This window comes from Acyrthosiphon pisum, chromosome X (genome assembly GCF_005508785.2).
Source record: "Acyrthosiphon pisum isolate AL4f chromosome X, pea_aphid_22Mar2018_4r6ur, whole genome shotgun sequence".
Lineage (NCBI taxonomy): Eukaryota > Metazoa > Arthropoda > Insecta > Hemiptera > Aphididae > Acyrthosiphon > Acyrthosiphon pisum.
Genome location: NC_042493.1, coordinates 130,051,889 through 130,065,474, shown reverse-complemented (window position 1 = coordinate 130,065,474; position 13,586 = coordinate 130,051,889). Strand labels below are relative to the sequence as shown.

Sequence of the window (13,586 nt, the reverse complement as noted above, 5' to 3'; positions counted from 1 at the left end):
CCATGAAAATTATACGCCCGGGGATAAATCCCCGACTTTCCCTCCCCCCATAGATTCGGTCCCTGTGTGTGTGTGTGTGTGTGTGTGTGTGCGCGCGCCTTGCCCTCTTACCTTTAATATCGCGGTTAGCGACAAGTGACAACGACTCACGTTATGGACGGAAGGGGGGGGGGGGTTAAATCACAGTGTGTTACCTCACACACAAACGTGTCTAAGTACATTAGGCGCAATGGCGCAATATATTATATTTTACACAATAATAAATAATAATCAATGTAGCGCCGTGTGCAATTCAACACGAGCTACAACCAACAATAATAATAGTAATAATAATTTGAACAGCAAATAATACTAATAATTATTTTACAATACGACCCGATCGACAGGTCACCGCGACAGCGTCTTCCTCGTCAACGACCAAAATCGGCACCGTGGCGCAGTTGAACGACGGCCCACCGTTGACACATATAACAAATTCGTTGGTGGGCGGTGACACGATCCGTCAAACTTCGACTGTATCAAAGTTTACGACTAGTATAAAAGTGTGCAAATAATATTAGTGGTTTCAACCAGTGTCGACCTGGCTCAGGCGGCTAAGAGGCGATCGCCTCCGGGGCCCCGACCCGTATTTATCAAGAAATAAAATGAAATTATTTACCAAAATTTACCTACTACCTATATATGGCCCAGTGGAATGTGTTTGGATCCACTAAATAATAATATCTTAGTTCGTGGTAATAATACAATAATTAATATATGATAATTTTGGAATCTATGATTATGTCGAAATACGTACCGTGATGTTTGATCTATATTATATTACTATATATTATATCGATCCATATTACGTGGTAATAATATCTATAAAACGTTTTTAAATTATTTTTTTGAGATTCGGTATTTTTGAGAGGCCCTTTGAATAATTTGCCTCCTGGGCCCTTTAGATCCCGGGCCGACACTGGTTTCGACCCTACTAAATATTAGTAATGAAAAAACTCGGGGTCGGATGACCACAGCCCGACAACACGACGAAAACGGGCGGTATACGCGATCCGCCTGGTTCAAGAGTTGGCAAAAGACAAAAAAAAGGTGTCCCGTCAAGAGAGCCGTGGACGCCGGCCGGCGTGTGGACACCGTGGGAGGGGGGGGGGGGGGGGGTGACGACTCGTCGCGAACATTCGGCGCCGATCACGCGACTTGGAAAGCATTTGGACTTTGTAGATTCGACGAGAATTCAGCCGCATGTGAACCAGTGGCGGTTCGTGTATAATAATATGTGCACAAGTGCACGTGCACTGCCTGCCCAAACTCAAACAAAATTGAACACATAAACCGTGATAATACATCTAAGTAGGTACTTAAAGTGTTATTGGGATTATTTTAAAAAATAAAAAAACATAAATTCGGAATAATATTGTGAAAATAATAATATAATATTTGGATTGGGTTATTTCAAAGAACAGACAGCCAGGCCGCGACGGAACGGTATCGGTGTAGGTATAATGTGTGTTATTATTATAGTGGTGCACACAATCGCTGTGCAAATTTGTACAGTGTAAATATTAAAACGAGTTATAATAGAATTATTGATGTGCACATTCGTTCTGTGCACATGACCAATTAAATTGTTTTCGGCGAATTATTTTCGACGTCGCCGCGCCGTTGCGCGTAGGCATTAGGTAAAATTTATTTTTACTCTCATTCGTTTATTGTATTCCGATTATCAGCTTATAAATAATATGTCATTTATAATAACAATTATTTAATACAATTTATTAGATATACATATAAACAGTGGCGGATTTACCCATAGGCCACCAATAAGGCACTGGCCTAGGGCGCAATTTTTTATTTAATTTTTACTTTTTAGTTTTTCATAATTTCATAATTTCTATTTTATATTATTTTTTTTTTCGTATACAACTTGCACGAAACTGGATAATGGCTCACGTAGTCACGTCGCAGTAACGTTTTAATTTATAAGCCATATAATGACCTTGCCGTTTGAGTTTAATTTTATTCTGCGACCAGCGCGCGCCGCCACCGCTAGGGGTTCGACATCGACACTCGACGAGGCAGTTGCCTGTGTTAATGCATTGGAGGTGGTATACGGGTATGCGGCGTACACACGTACAATATTGTGAACGGCGCATGCGCAAAACGCCCGCCAAGGCAGTCAAATATACTACATTGTATAAAGCCACTCCGCTGGCTAGGTGGGGGACAGCTCGCACAGTGCTTAGTGGAATGACCCGCCTCACCCCGCACCCGGCACCACAATATTAGAATACTGGAATCAATTCTGGAAATCAGGTTTCTTGATAAAGTAATTAATGATAATAAATATTGCGACGATGGCACTGTCGCCCGTCTCCTGTATAGTGTGCATACAGAAATTTGCTAATCGATTACGATTATAGAGACTAGAGTGCTCACATAAATCAAGGCGCAAAACGATTTAATTATTGTACAAGTGTACAAATATACCTATGCGAAATTGTATTAATATTTATTTGTTTAGTTGGTATAAAAATACTTAAATACAATTTTTATAGTTTTGTTTTAGTTCATGGAACATTACTCCCCCCCCCCCCCCCGTGGGAGCACGCCAATGTACGGGGCGCTAGTGTTGTAATGCCTAGGGGCGGAGAAATGGTAAGTCCGCCTCTGCATATAAATATACTGATGTGAACGGAATCGATAACTTACGCGATTGCATACGTGCGGACTATATTACGCGGTTACGTGGAGAGAGTTTGAGAGAGAGGGTGGGAGAGAGAGAGTGAGAGGGGACTGCCCTGTGTTTTTTTTTTCGTAATACGAAATGATACGTAATGAAATCATTTTGGAACAAAGATTATTTATTTATTATTGACACTTATATGAAGCGTTTACAGTGCACGAATTGGGTTCTATTAAGAGGACGTCGCACCCGCATGTGTTGTCTCCGTCTTACAAACGTACGTTATAGCAAATTTTCGTTAGCTAGTTTCAATAGGGTGCTGTCATTTTTGATTTTAGAGTGAATTGACCTATTATCAAACTTTTAGGTAACAACGTTATCTGTGCCCTCTCATTGGTTGTTTACGATATTTTAATTTTTAATTGAGTTATGAGCATTTTCAAACATTAATATTTTACATACTGATAACTCACTTAAAAATTAAAATATCGAACCAAAAGGCACAGATAATGAATATTTATTGAAACTAGCGAACGAAAATTTGCTATGCCGTACGTTTGTAAGACGGAGACAACACATGCGGGTACGACGTCCTCTTAAGTAGAGGAGCTCAATCCAACAATTTATAACCAAGTGAAAAATTATTTAACGCAGACCCGATTAACCCATCCCCACACCGCCCTTAATCAATTCCTAATTTTTCAATACTACATTTAACCTTGGTTACATAATTTTAACTTTATTGCACCGATTAGATTCACTTTCCCACCGGAAAAGATGAAAAAGAAAGCAATATTTCGACTACTTATCGTGTACACAGACACAAACAATTAATTAATTAAAAATATTACACGAAATGCAAAGTTAGTTTTAATGAACTTAAATTTGACTTACGAGCAAGGTTGTTATGTTTAAGACACAATGTTTTAAACAAATAAAACGTAATGTTTAAAATAGTGTAAATATTGCAGTTTTTTTTGGTTTATTATTAATAATAAATAATAATAGATATCCTTCAGAAGAAAAGTTAAAGTATTAAATAGTTATATTTATTATCGTCCTTCATTTTAATTTTTTATTTTATTCTATTGAATAAATTACCAAATTTAAAAGTTTTTTCTTAATAGTTAATGATGTATACAAAAAAACATCCATTAAGTAAATAATAAATATGTATATTATATTTAAAATACTATTAAGTTAAAATAAATAATAAATAAACATATTATACTAGGTAGTAGGTATACACAGCATATTGGCATATAAATAAATGCCATAATAAATGCCATATTAAGTTATTTCAAATATACTGTTCAAAACACTGTTTAAACTGTTTAAAACTCAAATAATTTATTTTGTTTAAAACATCATTGACCAATAGTTATCGAATACATTGACTAAATTGAATTAAAATTCAGCACATACAATAGGTAGGTAGTAATGCTGTAATATACCTACTTTAGGTATCTAGTATTATTGTATATTTGATAGCGTAGATTACATTAGGCGAATATTCTTGCTGGTATTGTCGTACCCTTGTTATATATAACTAACAACTTATTATAGTTTATACAGTATTTAAAAAGAACACGTTAATTGTTCGTGATGTCCAATAATATTAATTATAATACGAACCTGAACGATTTATAGTTTTGTTAATTTATTTGTTAATAAAAATACGAAATTCATAATAATATTGTCGAAGATTTTATTTGAAAATAAATATCAAATACCTATTGTATTGAAATTCACTTGAAAGGTGAAAATAATTTTTTTACAATACAATTTCCTGAATTTATAGATTAATAAAAACTAGTCGCTCATTAAAGATAAAAATCGAGCTGAGTTATCGATTGTAGTCTCTCAAAATGCTAAGCGATAAATGCTTTATGTAAAATGTATTCAAGGAAACAAATTTGAACGATTTATAATGAATACGCGTTATCAGTTTTTCAACGAAGAATTAATTCTTCTTAAGAACCTAAACGAGTATTCTTCAAAAAGAAAAAATGAATGTGGAAGTGCAAACGCGTTTACATTTTTAGTGAACGTTCCAAATACTGATTTTATACTTTATATACCTTGATTCATTTTACAATACGATACTAAGATGATAGAAACTATAAAAGTGATATAGGTACCTGTATACTGGGATACGGGATAACTACGAAATAAGTGATAACAATAATACGTAAAATTAAACACAACAATTATTAAAATATGATATACCGATACCAAATAAATATAAACATAATATTATATAAAACATATCGAGGAATTAAAAAAAAGTGCCTGCGGTACCTATATTGTATTTATTATTGTATGCGCTATAATAATGGTGAGTATTCACATTTTCAAAACATTTATTAATTTAATAAATACACGGTGAGGGAGGGTATATATATATAGGTATATGATTATAAGCAGAACATAATACAATATTATAGGTAGTGTTTGAACATTTCATGAAATGAAGTTTTATATTTACATATATTTTAATTGTCATAAATCACCTTCATAATTGTAAGGTACCTAAATGTATACCTAACCTTTGGTATTATACATTTAAAATGGCATTCAAATTTTTTTAATATTTAAATGTTTAAATGATACAAGTAGGTATACAATATTAAAAATGTATATTGTAAACATACTGAATTCTTACATAAGAATTTAGACTTTGAATTTGAATATTGTGTTAAAAAAATTTCAATTTTCACATTTTTACTTGAATGATACTTCAAACACTAATTATAGGCCATATTACATTATAGATTATATACTAATATGTTATTTATTAAACTAATATAACTGATAAATAAGATTTTTTAGAACTTAATATATACCTAATATATTAATTATTCCACAGTCACTTTCTGTAAACATTTCACGACAAAAAATGAATTTAAAAATTGATATTATTGAGACCTAGTTGAATTTAAATTGTAAAAAAACATTATGTATATATATATATTATTGTGCCGTATTGTATACGTTACCTGCTAAATACCCACCTGCACAGACCCGTATTTAGGGAAGGGTCAGTGTGGGCCATTGATCCTTCTGGTGGGACTTGGGGCGATAAATTTTCATGAATTTTTTTTTTATTATTAAGCCAACATAGTTATAACTATAAAATTATGTAAAATGTTTTTTTCCTTATATATTGTGATTTCGTGGAGATTTCTCCAAAGTTTATTTTAGGATGAGATTCTTTCAAATCTATTTTTATTCTAACAATACTAATTTCTTGGATAACTGCAGATAATGGTATGATAGCATTCCGCAGCTAGCGTTGTTGTAAATAAGTAAAACACAACATCATAATAATAATGTTTATTTTAATTTTATGTAATACCTACGCCTTGATTATTAATAAAATTAAGATCAGAAAAAATGCAATTAAAATAAATAATACATTTTTTTCAGCTAATCGTGTATTTTTATAATATGAGTTACCATCGGTTAAACGGTATAGGTAGGTACTAGATTCTTTCAAATGTGATGTCAAACGATCCTTTCAAATGTTTCAAAATGTTTTAATATGTGCAATAAGATACGTATTCATATTGTATTCATTTTTATTTTACTTACGTATACAGTATACTTTTTTTATAAAAACTATATTATGTTTATTTAACATTGGTTTTCCTAGAGATTTAAGAGATAACTAATAGGTAAATGAAAGTATGAACTATTGGAAAGTATAGAGTTTATCGGAAATTCATTTTTGTGAATTTTTTTTCTCCAAAATGTGCATTTTCCACGTTTAGTGATGGAATAATAAAAAAAGTTGGTCAAAACTTCAAAACCTTAAAATCTTATTATTAAAATAGGTACCAAAAATATTTTTGATTTTTTTAACTTTAGAATTTTAGTGAAATCAGAAATGACCTATTGTACTTACTATATATTTATAGTAATATATTACTATATAGGTCATATTAACAATTATATTGTTAATAAAGCAATTTAATAAAAAAAAACCCAGATGGATGGGAATTTGCAAACTGGTGTACTTATAACTTTGAAACTACAAGTCCAACTGACAAATTCTGTTTGCATCACTGATTGTTCTTAATTCAATGAAAAACAGAGGTTTTCAAAAAAAAATCTAACCATATTTATGAGTCATAAATTATGACCCAAAATAATAGGTACTTTAAATTTTAAGAAACAACTTTTTGAGGGGCGGAGAAATATGTTGCCCCGGGGCGCAACATGTTCAAATACGGCCCTGCACCTGCAGCTACTATGCCATTACATTACAGCATACATTTTTTTAAGTCATATATAATATAACATATATTATGTATTATAATTTATTATAAATATAGTTAAAGTGAAATTAATAGAATAAACCAAGAACAGTTCCGCAATTTTAAATGTATAAGACTAATACTAATATGTTAAACTTTAATATTGTTATAACATTTTTCTTATAGGTACTTTGCTATGAAGTGATTATTGTAGCACTAATAAGTACGAATGGATGTTTACTGTCCATATTTAATATAAAATAACGCAGCAACTTAAATACATTTTTCAATATGATTAGGTACTATTCGTTTTAAATATATTCCATAAAATATATTTTTTCCAAAATGATAACTAAACGTATTAAATATATTTCGCATAATATATATTTTTTAAGATACATACTTATAGAAGATATATTAAATACATTTAATATAAAATATTTTTAAAATATAATCATCTTACAAATGCTGTATGGGATATTACGCACCTTTCGGTGATATACCTCTATCGACACTTGACTTACCAAAATACCATAAATAAACAGTTACTCAAACAAAACATATAATTTTTTAGATCGGAGACACTTATTAAAATTGTAAAAACAAATATAAATAATTCACTTATTCAAAACACGTAGACCGTAGCCCGTAGGTATACATTCACACGCACAATCGTCGTACCTGCGTTCTCGCCGATAAACTCGACGACAACGGGACTGCTCCGTGCATGCGCGTATGGCGGTCTTATATGATATAATATTTTGTGTCACTTCGGCACATCTCAGAGGCTAAAATATAATTTTTTTTCGTATTTCACACTTTATATTAAACTCGGAGTTACCGTGGAAGGCTTTGCCCCCTCCCCCCCCCCCTAAAAAAAGTGTATTTTATTCATACACAGTTGTCAATTTCTATTTCTATCTTTATATCTACAGAGTATACAGACGATAAAACAATAAAACAATTTGTCAGTATATTGATACGATTATTAATTATTTTACATGATTTTACAGTAAATACACTGAACTATAATTATAGTTAATTAATATACAGAAAGTGAATTGTGAAATAAAAATCCCCGACTACAATAATATTACTCAAAGGTGGGCATTAACTAGTTAGTTTATTTTCTAATCAACTTATGAACTTAACTAGTTTAATTTACAGTTGAAATAACTTGGCATTTCTCAGTTGATCTTAAAAAAATCCATCAAGTTAAAAACATTTTGAAATTTTTCGTTTATACGTAAATATTACCTACTATGTCTTTATAAAATAAAAATAATTCAATACAAAAACACAAATATTTCTGTTCTTTTTCTTGATAACATAATTTTGTGTATATTCATATATTTTATTAAGTTGTAAATTATATATTATGTGAGTTGCAATTTTATAAATATTAATAAAAAAATAATTCTTTTAAATTATTAACTGACAATTGTTATAATTTAATGTTATATAACTTATATTATTCAATAGCTATATGATATAAAAAAATATATTTGTTAAATTATTAATTTGAGATGAGTATAGGTTATTAGTAAATAATAGTAAAGTAAAAGTAAAAAGGTATACAGTGTACATTATGATAAAAGTTCAATAAAATTGTTTTTTTGTAATTTATAAATTAGAAACTAAAAAGACACATTCACACATTCACTCTTTATTGATTTACATACTAATTAAAAAAAAAAAAAATAGAGAGTTAAATTTATAATTTGTTAACTGTCAACTTTTAACTTATCGATCTTGTGTCCTCTTTACTTAACTTAACTTGAGTGGATTATTTTCGTTAACTTGCCCACCTTTGATATTATTCACAAATCACAGTCACATGAAATATATCAATTAAATGTTTTTTAAAAGTTAATTTGTGTAATAACCACATTGTTAATATTTAATTACAAATACACACAAGGTTTAGAAATACTTATCATTAAATAAATTAAAATATATATAGTAAATAATTTTCAAACATTAACAATATTATTTTGTTTTATATCACGATTTGAAACAACAAACATAATATGTTAATGATTCTATTTTAAAAGAATAGATACCTAGGTATACGTTCATTAAATATTGTTTGATAATTATTTGAATTATTTAACATACCGATCATTCGAAATATTTTTATTTTTATTTTAAATATTGTATCTATGAGTAAAACTTGTAAAAACGACTCGGAAAAAACTGTAAAAAAAGTTACCAGTCATTAAAAACTTGTTGATTTCGTATTGCGTACTACACAACGTGTGTCGTACTACACACAATCTTAGTCCCATTCATATCTAGCTTCCCAGGGCTGACCTATCTTAATAATATCTAAATGACTAAATTATGTCCCACCCATATTACACGACGCACAAATAATATATTATCAAATTATTTTAAATCTACTACGTGCGGCGACCGGTCTACACTTTAGTCAACCATCGCCACGGCGGGCCGCGACACCGTCGACCGTCGGACCCTCCCACCACGCCGCGGGGGCACAGGGCTGGACGGGAAGGCGAGTCGCGCAAAACGAGTACGGGCCGACGGCTTCGCTCTCGCGTCGTAACCGTCGTCGCGACAAATTTCGCGTTTTTTTCGTACCGTGTCACCGACGACCGTCGCACGCGACGCAACGTTACGCGTGCAACAGTTGTTCGCCCGCCCGCCTCACGCGAAAGTGTAATTCAATGGAGCGTTTCGTCATTTAAACTAAAATATTATCTAAATCGTTTTGCGAACTTCTTTCACCGTCAGTCCGCAATCGCGACCGGACACACCGCAACGACGACAGCCCGTGTCAAATCGGCTCGCCGCCCCGCCGAGGAATCTTCTCCTGTCACCACCTCAAGTCGGCGAATAGGTAAGTGTCTTGTTTTCACGCTGACCCATACCTCGGATCAATCGCCTTATTTAGTAATTATAAGATACTAGGAATGTGTCTCCGCGTCGGCCAGAATTCCCAAGTTAGGATTACGTAATAAGTGTTATCGTGTACGTAAGAGAGAATTCCGATACGGCCGTGTGATTGTGTGAAGCAGCGGTCACATAACGTACCGCCACCCCTCCCGCCGACGCTTACCGTTCGCCGATAACAGCACGGCGCGCAGGCCAAAACGGGTTGCTACTACTGCTACGATAGTCCACTACTACGATAATATTATAATGCTCCGAATGTCGAATGCTGCGAATTCAAGATCTCCGATTATACACAACTACGAATGTAGATCAAGCTACTTCGATATTATCAATATTATCATTGATAAACTGTAAAATCAATTGCTGTGATGTTACTATAAAATATGTTTGTGCCTGTTTGGTGTTTTTAATTTTGTTTGTGGTTTAGTGAACGAAGTACATAATTGATATGAATTTCGATGTGCTAATTCCTGAATATAATATACAGAATTCGGATGTTCCGAGTTACCGTCATAAATTTACTTTGGTGAGTAAAAAATAAAATTTGTAACCGTAAACAATTTCTAGTAAGTGTCCAGGAATAATATTTTGGTTAGATAAATTGTTTTAAGAAAATATCTAAGTTGCATATTCCATATTATGGTTGAAATTTCAATACTAAATTAGGTACCTAGGTACTGATAGCATATTTGCAAATATTTCACTGATGATGGTTATTACGAAATTTATAATACGCTTATACCTATTATAATAATAATTATAAATTGTATTACACTGGAATCATTGATTATATATTTATATAATGTATTGACTTGTTAAATTTGTATTAAATCTTTCATTCATTCTTGTAATTTGATTTTTATAATTTTATACACATTGAGTCATTTTATTGCTCGTTTTATTGCAAGAAACTAAATACCAATCAATAATTAATATTTGTTCATATTAGGTATAAGAGTATTCCGTAAAGTACTAAAGTGTTAAATTTACTTAATATAATGTTTCCATCGCGCTTACTAAATGTATACCGTTCCTTCATTTTGTTGCTATTGAGATGGGAAAAGGTAAAAAATATTTTTGTATGTTAAAGATTAATATTATTTTAATGACACAAAAAAAAATGTAAAAGTTATCTGAACTCTACATATTTTACACTTAATTACTTAATTCTTGGATTAAATTCTTAACTTACATGTACTTATGTATTTAAATTGTTAACATTTAAAAAATGTTTACAATATTGAGACAATTACTGTTATTCTAGTTTAATCTAAATTGTTCTTTATTATTTTTTTTCCTGGTCATTCACTAGCAAAAGAAAAATTAAATTAATGATTTACGAGGGGTAAATACCTGACAGAAAGTTTGTACACCAGATTACTGATTTCAATGATTATACCTATGATTACCCATGATTTACTACAAAGATTACCTTTGATTACTCATGAATACCCATGATTACCATCACCATCACATACACTGATTACCCCCAAGGTGTTCACCCCTCGATGATTTATTACCTATTTGTATGAATTAATGCATTCAATTATTACAAGCATAATATTGTACTGGTAATAAAAATAACATTTTAATGAAAAAAAAATATCTATTGTAAAAATCCTTATTTATTTTAAGAGTTTTGTTTGATGGAATTATAACAACTGCCCGAGCAACTACCCATCATGACATATCACTTGAACTAATTCCATTACTTTTGCAAACAAAATCTGAAATAGGTAATGGTAAAGAACAACTCAAATGTTAAAAAAAATAAGTAAGTAGCTACTTAACTATGATAATAATAAAACATAACATGCTAGATATAGCATAACAAATAATCATTGCATAAATATATTTGCCAGTTCTAAATTTTGTTTTATTTATAAACTGTGGTGGTCAAATCTTATGGCTCAACTAACAAGGAACACATGTCATTTTGTTTAGAGGTCTTAGAGATGTCTATGTGAGCTATAGATTTGTTTCAAAAAACCAAGAAGGTAAATACAAAAATGTATTTTGCCTATTTTGGAATATTTCAATGATTAAGCATTTAAACATGCTATTTTGCTTTTTTTGTGAATAATTCAGTACTTTAGCCTTCAAAACATTTGATTACCACGGCGTAAATATGCAAAAAACAATTCTATATAATATTATAATTTTTTTTTATACTTGATGTTTTTTCATATTTTAATATTTTTAGTGCAAATTTAATCGCTTACATGAATTTTTTAAGAGCATGTTATTGCATGTTATTGCTCTTAAATAACCTTTATTAAAGCTATAAGTTATGAACACGATATACTATAGTATATCTTAATTTGTGGATATGAGCCTTGGTCATATGATATTCATTAAGAGGACACCACTGTCCGCTCACATTAATTGTTGGTTCTGTCATACACACGCAACATAGCAACTTAATTTTCCTAATTCTTACTACTGTTTGTTTTATTATATAGTTAACATTTATTTTCATTCGAATTTTGTGAAGGAGAAATAAACTGTGCACAATGATGTCTTTATATTTTTTTTAAAAAAAGAGTTTAAAGTAGTTAAAAATTAATTTTTTGAATACATATAGCTTGGCTTTAAATATAGGGATCAACAAATATCCAAAATCAGAAACAGTTTATGTTCTCCATTGTATTTTGTAATTTGTTAAGTTTATTGTTATATTTATACATATTTATATATATATATATATATGTATATATATATTGAAGATTTAATATTTGTTTCAATTACGATGCTAAACTATATTTAATTTAAGAGTTTACACCTGTTTACAATGAGTTTTATTTTATGTGTTATTATAGAATCTAGAAGAAGGAACCTTCGAAACTCTGATTCAAAACGTTGTGCCCATAGTTGTATGGATGGTAATGCATTAAGACATATTTATCACCAACACCAGCAACTATTGAATACAATTATTATAATTTTTTCTAATCATAAATAAATACTGTTTTATTTTACTGCATTGTATATTTATATTATCAGCATACTATAAATTATATGTACTATTTTCTTTATATTGCGTTTTTTTTTATGTATTAAATGTAAAACTGGGTATACAATTTATGTATAGTATAATAAACGTATTTACTCAATGAATGTGGAATGAGTATTAGAATTTTTATAATATACTTAAACTGAACAAATTGTAGTATTGTATAAAATTCTTAAATAAAATTAATTATGTACAATCTTGATATTGAAAAAACTCGTCAAAGTGTTTATTGAAAATAATAGGTAAATAAGAACCTGCTATTACCCTATAATACTAATTATACTTATTTTTAGTTATTTTAAGTGATAACATGTTAAAAATAATATGGTCAGTATTTTTTTTTAAATTAAAATAAACAGGTTGATTTATTTGCTTTTTTTTGTGTACCTAATCAATAAAATGAAAATTATTGAATTTTAGAGCAGATTCATTGATGATTTGTATGTTTGATGAAAATAAAACCCGTAAGATAGTGGTGGTGGAAGAAAGATAATTCATTGCGTTCAGTAAATAATTCTTAGGCCTTAACAAAGCTCAGTACATTATTATAGTGAATTTAAGTAGTTAAAGGATTAAAATTCCGGACATAATTCAAGTTTTTTCAGATATGTCTTGTATTCATAGTCATCTTTGCTCCTCGGATAGGATAAGAATGTCGATGTATTAAATTTGAAAGAAATGATAAATTATTTGTTCAGTAAAATCAGATTCCTTA

The 13,586-nt window shown here is 30.4% G+C and overlaps 1 long non-coding RNA gene across 1 annotated transcript; it reads left to right on the top strand.

The window, feature by feature from the left end:
- Window positions 1–9,899: 9,899 nt before the first annotated feature.
- LOC107883448 lies at window positions 9,900–12,854 on the top strand. Its single transcript, XR_001679300.2, has 3 exons — window positions 9,900–10,384; window positions 11,494–11,632; window positions 12,678–12,854. It is a non-coding gene; the product is annotated as an uncharacterized LOC107883448 (long non-coding RNA).
- The last annotated feature ends 732 nt before the right edge of the window (window positions 12,855–13,586 follow it).